Source organism: Adiantum capillus-veneris, chromosome 30 (genome assembly GCF_014529385.1).
Source record: "Adiantum capillus-veneris isolate H3 chromosome 30, ASM1452938v2, whole genome shotgun sequence".
In the NCBI taxonomy this organism is placed as follows: Eukaryota; Viridiplantae; Streptophyta; class Polypodiopsida; order Polypodiales; family Pteridaceae; genus Adiantum; species Adiantum capillus-veneris.
In genome coordinates, this window is record NC_140960.1 from 17,171,740 (window position 1) to 17,181,860 (window position 10,121).

General features: G+C 42.7%; 1 pseudogene; it reads left to right on the top strand.

The window, feature by feature from the left end:
- The first annotated feature begins 6,898 nt into the window (after window positions 1-6,898).
- Window positions 6,899-9,615, top strand: LOC147417614 (cytochrome P450 71AU50-like; annotated as a pseudogene).
- The last annotated feature ends 506 nt before the right edge of the window (window positions 9,616-10,121 follow it).

The following is a 10,121-nucleotide window of genomic DNA, read 5'->3' on the forward strand; positions in this document are numbered from 1 at the left end:
TGTGCACTTGGCCGATGGTTCGACGTTTGACATAGAGGGTGCATGAGATGTTTGTTTGTCATTGCCCAGTGGTGCGTCATACACGCTATGTTCCTCAGCTGAGACAAAGATTGATCTCAGTGAGATAGTTGACAGCTTTTGGTTGCCAGGCACTGCTTAGAGAGCAGTCTTTCTAGATGCATTGTGGTTCAATAGTGATTTCCAAAGGAGCCCGCAACGGTCTGGTATATCCTATGCATGTGTCTGAGGTTCATGACGGCGTAGTCTCGATTTTGTTGCTAGCATGCTTTGAGCAAGAGACGAGACGTGTCTTTTTCACTAGTGATCTCCATCATGCTTAGGAGATGGAGCATTTAGCTGTGCAAGACATGCTAGTAGACTCTGTACAAACAGAGAAGAGCGGCAATGCTCTAGTGAGACACAGCAGGTGTTGTCAAACTTTGTGCAGGCAAAGGTAGAGCAGGTCTGCTCCCTAGAGATGCAGACATAGCTAACAGATATGGATTTTTTTGACATGCTCACGTTAGAGGCTGATGAGTTGGTGCCAGGATGCACAATTTTGCCTATGGGTGAGAGGGATGTAGCTTCCCTAGTGTCGATGTTGACACATCCATATGCGATGGGTAGTCTTGAGGATGCAGATTTTGTAGATAGCACAGAGGAGACGAGTATAGCCACTCTTGTGCAGATTTTGTCAGCGTTCAAGCATCTCATGTTCACCTTGTTACTGTCGAGGCCCAACCTAGCAGTTGCAGTGGGACTCGGGAGCATTTGCACTAGGGATTGTCAATCGTACGGTGGCTGACACTAGCATGATGCTTCGTGGAGCTTTGCAGACCATACAGAGTTGTCTACGGGATTTACATGCAAGCTCTAGCATGGGTACACACACTAGCCTACAACCAAAACGAATACGTCTGCGTGAAGATCGACAGAGTGAGCCAGTGGGTGTACGTTGAGAGAGTCTCTCACCTAGTTTCTTGTATATACTAGTAGTTTAGCTAGTAGGCCTCACTTATCGAAAGAAAGAAGTATTCTTCTCACATATTCACTCTAATAGCATAGCTTAGCTTAGTAATTAGCATGGTAGAAAAGATGAGCATGCCATTGAAGCTTGGCTCTTGGTTGGATTTGCATTCCATAGCCAAGAGTTGTTGGTGTAGGCCTCTACTTCTCAATGCTTGGAGAAGGAGATGGAGTTCTTCTTGCACACATGAGTTGTGTGTGTGTGTGTGTGTATGTTTGTGTGGCAATGAGTTAGAGTAAAATGCAGCCTTTTCTCTCATCTTGGTCGACCCCTCTTGCTAATTGCTCATGCCGGCATCCTATTGGCTCCTGCAAAGCTTAGCCAATGACAAATTAGAAGTATAATTGCTAGCCTTGTGACATGTGTCCCCCTTTCCCTTTTTGTGAGAGCTTTAGGTAATTAATTAATTCAAATAAACTCTCATTGGACCTTTTAAACTTCTGACCAATAAGAACCAGGCAAGCCATTGGGCTACAAAATGCTCATTGGACCCCTTGGTAGACTGTCCAATAGTCTTTTAGGGAGCTTAATTTCTATTGGTTCTTTTATCAAGCATTTTTAAATTGATTAAACTAAATTTGATCTATCCTAATTCTCATTGGTCCAAGTTTTTATGACACGCCCCCCCTTCTATACTCCCAATTTATTTTTGAGAGCAAATGTCTTTTTGTTTTTTTTTTGAATTTAACCAATAGCAATTCATGCCTCTCTCAGGAAAATTGTGATGATCGAGGTCCTCCCAACGGCCTCAAACATGAGCGATGGCTCAAGGACAAGCTCCCTTGCCTTTGCGCCAAGTGCAAAGGGGAAATCCCTTGCTTGAGGCATTGCCTTGGAGCACGTGGAGAACGAGGGGCTTTGGATCCCTAGAAAAAGTGCCCGAGTAGATGGGAGCACCACCCCTCCTCACTTGAGTGATGTCCATTGGTCCGTGTTTGATGGTGATTCTCTGGCATAGAAACCTAAAAGACAATGGCAAGACTACCGAGCAAAGACATGGCGCATGATGCGTTTGGAAGTAGCTCTACATCAATAGCTCCTCCACATGTGTCCCACGAACACTTTGAGGTTGAGGATGAACACAAGTTTGACATGGTAGATGAGTTGTTGGAACATGAATCCAACATGTAGGAGGAGGATTGTAGACCCTGCACTGTACGGGCACATGCAAGGGAGGAGAGGTTGCTATCAAGTGCTTGAACACCTCTTTATGATGGTGCCCAATACTCAGTGCTCCGAGCATCATTAGACGTCCTCAATTTGCGATAAAAACTTGGGAGAAGCAATGCAAGTGTAGATGCACTTCTCGGGTAGGTTCTATTTATGGTGTTTTAAAAATTGCACTCTCTTGTTGGCCCCCCCTTGCATTTGTACTAGTTTTTTGTTTCACTGTAGTTTGATGGTAAAAATGCTTTTGAAAGATCACCACATACCTTCAGATCAGTGCCAATCAAGGTTGTGTGTCATCGCACTTGGCATGGAATATGAGCGCATCCATGCGTGCGTCAACGATTGCATACTATACCGCAGTGAACATGCACATGCTACCTCATGTCTTGTGTGTGAAGAAGCACACTATAGGACTAGTGTGAGCGGGCCCACCTACCTCACAAGGTATTGAGACATTTTTCACATATCCCTCAGATTCAACACATGTTTAAAAGTAGGACTGCAATGGAGCTTCTCACATGGCGCACCAATCACCGGTCAAATGATGGGATGATCTGTGTCCCTATTGATTCATCTGCATGGAGGCACATCGAGACTCATCGGCCCCGAGTTCGGGCTGGAGCTTTGACATTTGAGGCTTGGATTGGCAAGTGACAGTGTCAATCCCTTTGTCACTAAGTCTACATCATGGAGCACTTGGCCCATGGTGATCATGAGCTACAATATCACCATGGGAGTCTACGAAGAAGAGCAATATGCTTCTCTGTTTTCTTGTGCTAGGAAAGCACAAAGGTGAAAATATGGATATCTACATCGAGTCCCTCATCAATGTCTTGGAGGAGTTATGGAAGGACATCCACGTTGTTGATGTTTCACTTCCAAAGGAGAGGAGAGAGGCCATTGTGAGGGGTATCCTTATGTGGACCATGCACAACTATGCTGGCCTTGAATATATTTTTGGTATGTTATGCTCATTCTTCTCTCTCTCTTTACCATTTTAAGTTTGAAGCATTTCACTAACGATATGATATGAATGCATGGTTGTCCACATCAGGTCACAATGCTTGTCCTACATGTGGGCCATCATTGGTGACAAAGCGGCCAGATGCCTTACACAAGGTAACCTATCAAAATAACCATCGTTTCCTCCCCCAAAGTCACAACAAATACAAGGCTCCAACAAATCGGAAGACACCTCTAAAGCTTACAACCACATATTGGGAAACCATTTGGGAAGAGCACTAGAGTAGTGATCCACCCTCGTCTACTCCACCAAAGATATGTGAAGGAGCTCCATATTTTTTAGGCTTCCATATTGAAAGGACTTAAAAATACAACATCTCTTGGATCCCATGCACAATTCAAGAATGTTTCTCACACCCTATGGGACCACATTATAGGAAAAACAAACTCTTTGGGTGCTAGGGAGGGTTGGGCTTAATCGAGTGAAGGGTTCCACTACATCTATTTGCACACCCATGGGGTACATGAGGTCACTAAAGGTAGATTTCACATAGGAAAATAAAAGTGAAAGAATTCAATTGTATGGGTTGAAAAAGACTCATGATTGGCACAAAATATTAAAGGTAATTCTTTCTTTCCTCCCTATCTTCTCCCTCGTTTTGTTTGTGTATTGAATTTTTTGCAAGATTAAAATCATACAGTATTTTAATCTTTTGACATTGTAGTTCATTTTTCCGGTGAGTATGTGTGTGTGGCGGGAAAAGAAAGTGAGGGAAGCTATTTTCAACTCAGAGAGTTAGTAAGGTACGTCATATCTCTATTCAACCAGTCCGTTCTCTATATGCACTATATCTTCTAGTGTGTTATCTTGTAGGTTTGTGAGCTCCAAAGAAATTGAAATAGATGCCATCCTTGCTGCTCAGTCGCTTGCCATGAGAATTGTGTGCGCCATTGAGGATGCATTTCCTCGATCCATTCTTCTTAGTCAAGTCCACCTTTTGGTTCATGTGGTTGAGGAGATTGCGATATGTGTAGTAGTGCATGCACGGTGGATGTCCTTTCTAGAGAGGTTGTTAAAGACTCTCAAAGATTTTGTGTGACTATGGCCCAGCCAAGAGGCATGCATGGCCGAAGGATGGATCGTGAAAGAGGTTTTGTTTACATTTCAAAGTATTTGGCACAAGTTGATCCCTCAATGCCACAAGTTGATCCCTCTATTTGGCACTAGTGTCACTCACTTTTGAACTTCTCTTCTACAGGTCACTACATACCATCGATCCATCAACCAAATTTTTTGTTATTACATTGGATGAGGGGGAGTCAAGGGGGAGAGAGATCAATGATTCAAGTCCCAACGCTTCCAATCTCAGCAAGGATGATTTCCATGATGACGATGGTGAGATGGAAGCTAATAACGAGTTCAAAGAAGATAAAGCCAGCACATCCACAAACGATAATTCAATTTCTCTCTTTATTGATTTAGGAGCCATGGGTTTAGATTTAAATCAAGCTACTTATAGAGACCTTTTCGAAGATGATTTGTAAACATTTTGTATATTTTATTCTATGAAAAGTCTTTGTTGTGTCGCCCATTCATCGCTCTCTCTCTCTCTATATATAATTTTGTCAAGCATGATAAGTTGTCATTGCAGCTACATTTCGACATTGCCCTTGGTAAGCTCTACCTAGTCAATCATCAGACACCAAGTCAACAAATTCAAGAGTTAGTTTCAACTAACTCAGCCCTTGATCAGCCGCCACGATGGCTAGTTCATGATGGCAAAGTATGGAAACACGAGGGCTACGACAATGGAGGTTGAGGACTCCTCACAACTGCTAACTTGAGAAAATGTTGGTTTCCAAGCCTCCTCCCATTTGCAAGAGAATGAGGGTTCTTGCAAAAGTGCAAGCCACGTGCACATTGTTGGAGTGGAGTCACATGGTGGAGCTGTGTCTACTAAGAGTGAGATTCCCTTGCATGTCCTATCTTCTTTGTTTGCATATAATGCGTCACAACATCTTGAAGCAAGTTCATGCTCAAGGATAGTTGGCCTGCAAAAATTGAGGTTGTTCGCTCCACAATCTCTCTAACAAAAAGATAATTAAGTTGCTCATCCAATCTGAGCTATGAAATGGGTAGATACATGCCTCAAGATGAGTATGGTCTTTTAACAAGGCATCTACAGATCCTTGTGCTAATTGATATTCTTGGTGGATTAGTGTTGAGAGCTTGAAGATTAATAAGGCTCCACACACCTCATCCACTATGTAGAAATTTATCAATCACTAGTGCATCGATCTTCTGTTAGCTTGTTCAAGGCTCTTTGGATCAGTTCTTTCGTTTTGTTCATCTTTTTGAAATTTTAAATAATATTCTTTAAACTTTTTTCATAAGCAAAACAAAGGGAAATACCCAAATTTGAATGTTTAAGCGCCAAAGCGGGGTCGGTAATAAGCGTGGCAATAATTGCGGTAATAAATGTGGTAATATTTGCGGTAAACTTGAAATGAAAAAATGTCCTCCCATCCTCCTCTCTCTTCTTTGACCATCCATTTTGGACTCTCTCTCTCTACTAACCGCAATAAAAGATCGCCATTAACATTTTCAAAATTTTATACTGTTGTACTGGTCTCGTCCCATAGTTGGGACATTAATTACCCTACAACAACAACTCTAGAGGCTTATGGTTACTTGGGAAGACTTCAAATTTCAGCATTGCACCCCTCTTTTAAACTCTCACTTTCAGTACCCTCATTCTTCTAGCGCCTCCTTTTAACTTTCAATACTTTGGTAACTTCTCACTTCCAACTCCTTTTTAACCTTTCAATATGGGTGTCAAAATCTTTGAAAGTAGGTGATGCATCGCGATCTATGCTTGACATGTGGCACTAATCTGCAAGTTTTATCCAACGGTCCAAAGATGCACCCAAAATCTAACCCTTTACTAAGAATTTGTTATGTAGTCCAAAAATATCTTTCATAAAGGACTTAAACCCTTTACATGGTAAAGAGGTCGGTTGGAACTTGGATATTACATCTAATCTACACATCTTGGATGCCAGTATGTCGTACCCATTTCGAAAAAAGACTTAATAAGCCGAATCTCGCAAAATACACCTCGCAAGTGGCGAGGAAGCTGGAAATGCGAGACAAGCACCTAGACGCAGGGGGGGGGGGGGGGGGGGGGGCCCTAGGTGCTTAGAGTAGAAGTTCCATAGATGTGTGCTGATGGAACGAGCAAGGCATGCCACATCTGTGCGCGATAGTTTTTTTTTTTCAATTTACTCATTGCAGATCGTATCATGCAATACATTCACGCGCATGGCTTAGAGCAACGATTGTCATCTCTGGCTATGCGCGTTCCAAACGTGCAATGACGCCTTGTTTTTACAAGATCACTTTACAAGAGGTAAAGAGGAAAATATCTTCATGTAGAGATGTAATTTTCACGACTATTGAATAAGCTGAAGAAGCTGCCAGTACGTACTAAGTGTGGCAGAATAAGTAATAAAACATAATCTAGTACTAAGTAGCCTCACTTTTCTCTCTCTAAAGTCTACTCTCTCACTACCATTGCTCTCAACCCTCCTTTAAACTCGCACTTTCACTTTCAGTACCCTCACTTTTTCCCTTGTTACCTTGTGACTTCCACTACTTTAACCTTTCAATACCAGCGTCAAGACTCAAAATCTTTGAAAGTAGGAACGTGCCGAAGCTATCCGAAGTCATTACAATCGGTACTACGTGCAGCTCTGACTCGACGTCGTGGCTTCCAGACAAATTCTCGTGTTCAGAGGAAACTCCCGGCCAGGACTCCTAGATCACAGAGGCCACGCACACATGAGTAAGAGCTAGGAGTAGACACAAGACGCTCCTCGCTCTTTCCTCTTCTCTCTCTGATTAGAACATATTTGGAGAGGAATGGCCACTAATTTGGCACAGCTAGCTGGGATATTGGGAGGAGACGGCGGCGGCTTCGCAGAAGCTTCCAGCTTCGCCCTCTTGGTTTGCGGGTGCTTGAGCCTGCTGTGGGCAATTAGAAACTGAGTCCGCGCTGGGCGTGCGGGGAAGTTTCCACCAGGTCCATTGGCACTTCCGATCATCGGCCACGTCCATCATGTGATGAACATCCCCCACCAAGACTTTGCCAAGCTCTCATCCAAATACGGGGACATCGTGGGGTTGCGGTTCGGCCGCCAAAGGTGCGTGCTGGTGTCCAGCCCAGAGCTGGCCAAGGAGATTCTTGTGACGCAGGACAAGGAGTTTGCCAATCGCCCAGCCTACGGGTTCATCTCGGCTCTACTCTTCGGGAAGGAGAACGACCTCTTCTTCGCCAACCAGGGCGAGCCATGGCAGAAACGCAGGAAGCTATGCATCATGGAGCTCTTCACGGCTAAGCGCATGCAGGAGATGGAGTACGTGCGGCGAGAAGAGGTTGCCGCCCTCTTGCGCAACATCACGCATCTCTCCCAAGCTGGCACCACTGCGGTCGACCTTGGCAAATGCGTTGGCGCCATGTCCACCAAGCTTATTATCCGCATACTCTACTCTCTCGATGGAGCAGGAGGAGGTAAGGATCTGCCGCAAATTGTCAAGGATGCAGAGCTAGAGGCTGCTCCCTTTCTGGGCGACTTCTTCCCTTGGCTGTCATTGCTTGATCGATTCAAAAAACGCCGTCTCAAATCCTACCGTACCCACATGGACGCCCTGGTCACTCGCGTCTTCAACGAACGCAAGCAAGCCATGTCGATGGAGAATGTTACTCCCAAAGATGACTTTCTGCGTGCCCTCCTCGCGAAACATATTGAAGGTACCCTCACCATGGATGACCCAAGGTCAAGAGCGTGAGAGCATTCCCCCGCCGTCCCTCCTATTTCACAATATATAGACACAAGTTTATTTTTCACTCGCCTTCTCATGCATGCATTATGTTGTATTAAATTAATTAATTAGAAGTAGCTCACTCATGAAGCCATAGTTTTTAGGAGTCTAAGAAAAATGACTTGAGTCACGTTCGGAGCTTTGAAATACAGAGTTTATACTTTCATGGACATTTTGTAAAATGTCTATTTTATTAGTTTCAAAGCTTTGCGGTATTGTCCACAACACCTAGGTATGTCAAGGTTCTTAGAATCCTTATGTCTCAATGTCCCATTCAAAGCTTTACCTTACCATGTCCTATTGTTTTTTTGGTCATTGATAAGTCCCTTGAAGTGTGGGGGAGAGAGATTACATGCCATGTGCTTGTTTTAAATTAAAGATGTAAAAAAAATAAAAAAATTTAACACTCATAATTCGGATTGACTTCTTTTTTCAAATATCTAGGGAATCTTTGGAGGTAGCATTCACTCAACCACCCTGACTTTAGAGTGGGGTATGTCAGAGTTGCTAAAGAGGGTGAAAGCATAGAATGGTGGCTCAAATAGTTGTGTCCATGGACACCTATTTTAAAAAACTTTGGCTTACAATTAGACATGAGCTCACATAAAATTTCTATCATGATATATGTCAATGGATAGCTCTTAAAGAATAAAATGTATAAGTGCAATCACTTATAAATTTTATTTAGTTTGTATTCTTTTTTCCACAAGATTGTTTTTGTGATATGCTATCTAATAGCTTAAATATCATTCCACCTATTCATGCTTTCATCCAAGAATCCCCATTGTCTTTTGAAGCTCCAAAGAGAGATTGACACAATCATAGGAAGAAAGGAACAAATCCTTGATTCAGACCTCTCAAGTTTAAAATATCTGAGTTATGTGGTGAAAGAGGTGCTTCGCCTACATCCTCCAGTACCGCTTTTGTTACCACATGTCTCTTCAAATGAATGTAAGGTGCACAACTATACGCTACCAGCAAACACACGTACATGTGTTTGTGAATGCATATGCCATTGGAAGGGACGACGATTCTGGAAGGATGAAACACGTTTTATACCAGAGAGGTTCGAAGAAAAGGACATAGATGTCAAAGGTCAGCATTTTGAGTTCATACCATTTGGGACGGGGAGGCGCAGGTGTTTGGGGCTACCCTTGGGTCTACGTATGTTGGAGCTAGTACTTGCCAATCTTGTGTACAAGTTCAACTGGGAGCTCCCATATGGGGTAACTTGTGAAACTATTAATATGAATGAAAAACCCGGTGGAGCTAGTTCAAACAAGGCTGCTCCCACCATTGTAGTGCCAAAGTCACGAGTATAGTTTGTCTCATACTTGTCTTCTCACAAATAAGCATGTGCTTCTAAAGAATTGGATTTTCTTGTAAGTGATGACTACAATGTTGGGTAATCTTAGCTTATCCCCTATGGTTTTAATTATCCTCTTCTCTTGTTGGCATATCTCCATCTATGACCCTTAAACTAATATGTATGGTGTGTTCACATGTTTCATCATGCAGCCCCGCAATAGGGTTTGACCCAATGTTCTAGGTAATTTTATTTATCTTTTACCTCATTTAGATGGTTTGATTATCTCTCCTATGATGTCATTTGGGCTTCCTCTCCCAAGGTTTACAACAATGCACTCTTTGTAACCATTTCATTATTGTTGAATCAATCCAATCTCTTTGTTTTTAGATTATGTACAATGTTTTTTGGGTCTTAATCATGATTCAAACTTTGAATGGTACTTTTGTTTCTAAACCATGATTAACAAAAGGTGCCAAGTCTACTCAGGCTAGGTCGTATTCATCTTAACGTTCTATTGATCGTTCCTTGACCCTTTGTGCCACGCCACGTGAACAATTTTTCCATTTTGAGACGAAATGATCCCTCCAAAATTTTCCTAAATTTTTGAAAAAAGAAGTGTTAATTTTTTTTGTTTTAAATTTACACCTTTAATCCAAACAGCATGTATTCTCTCTCTCTCTCTCTCTCTCTCTCTCTCGGCTCTCTCTCTCCTCCCAACTCAATTCAAAGGACTTATCAAACAAGAGGTCATGGTAAGGCAAAGCTTTGAA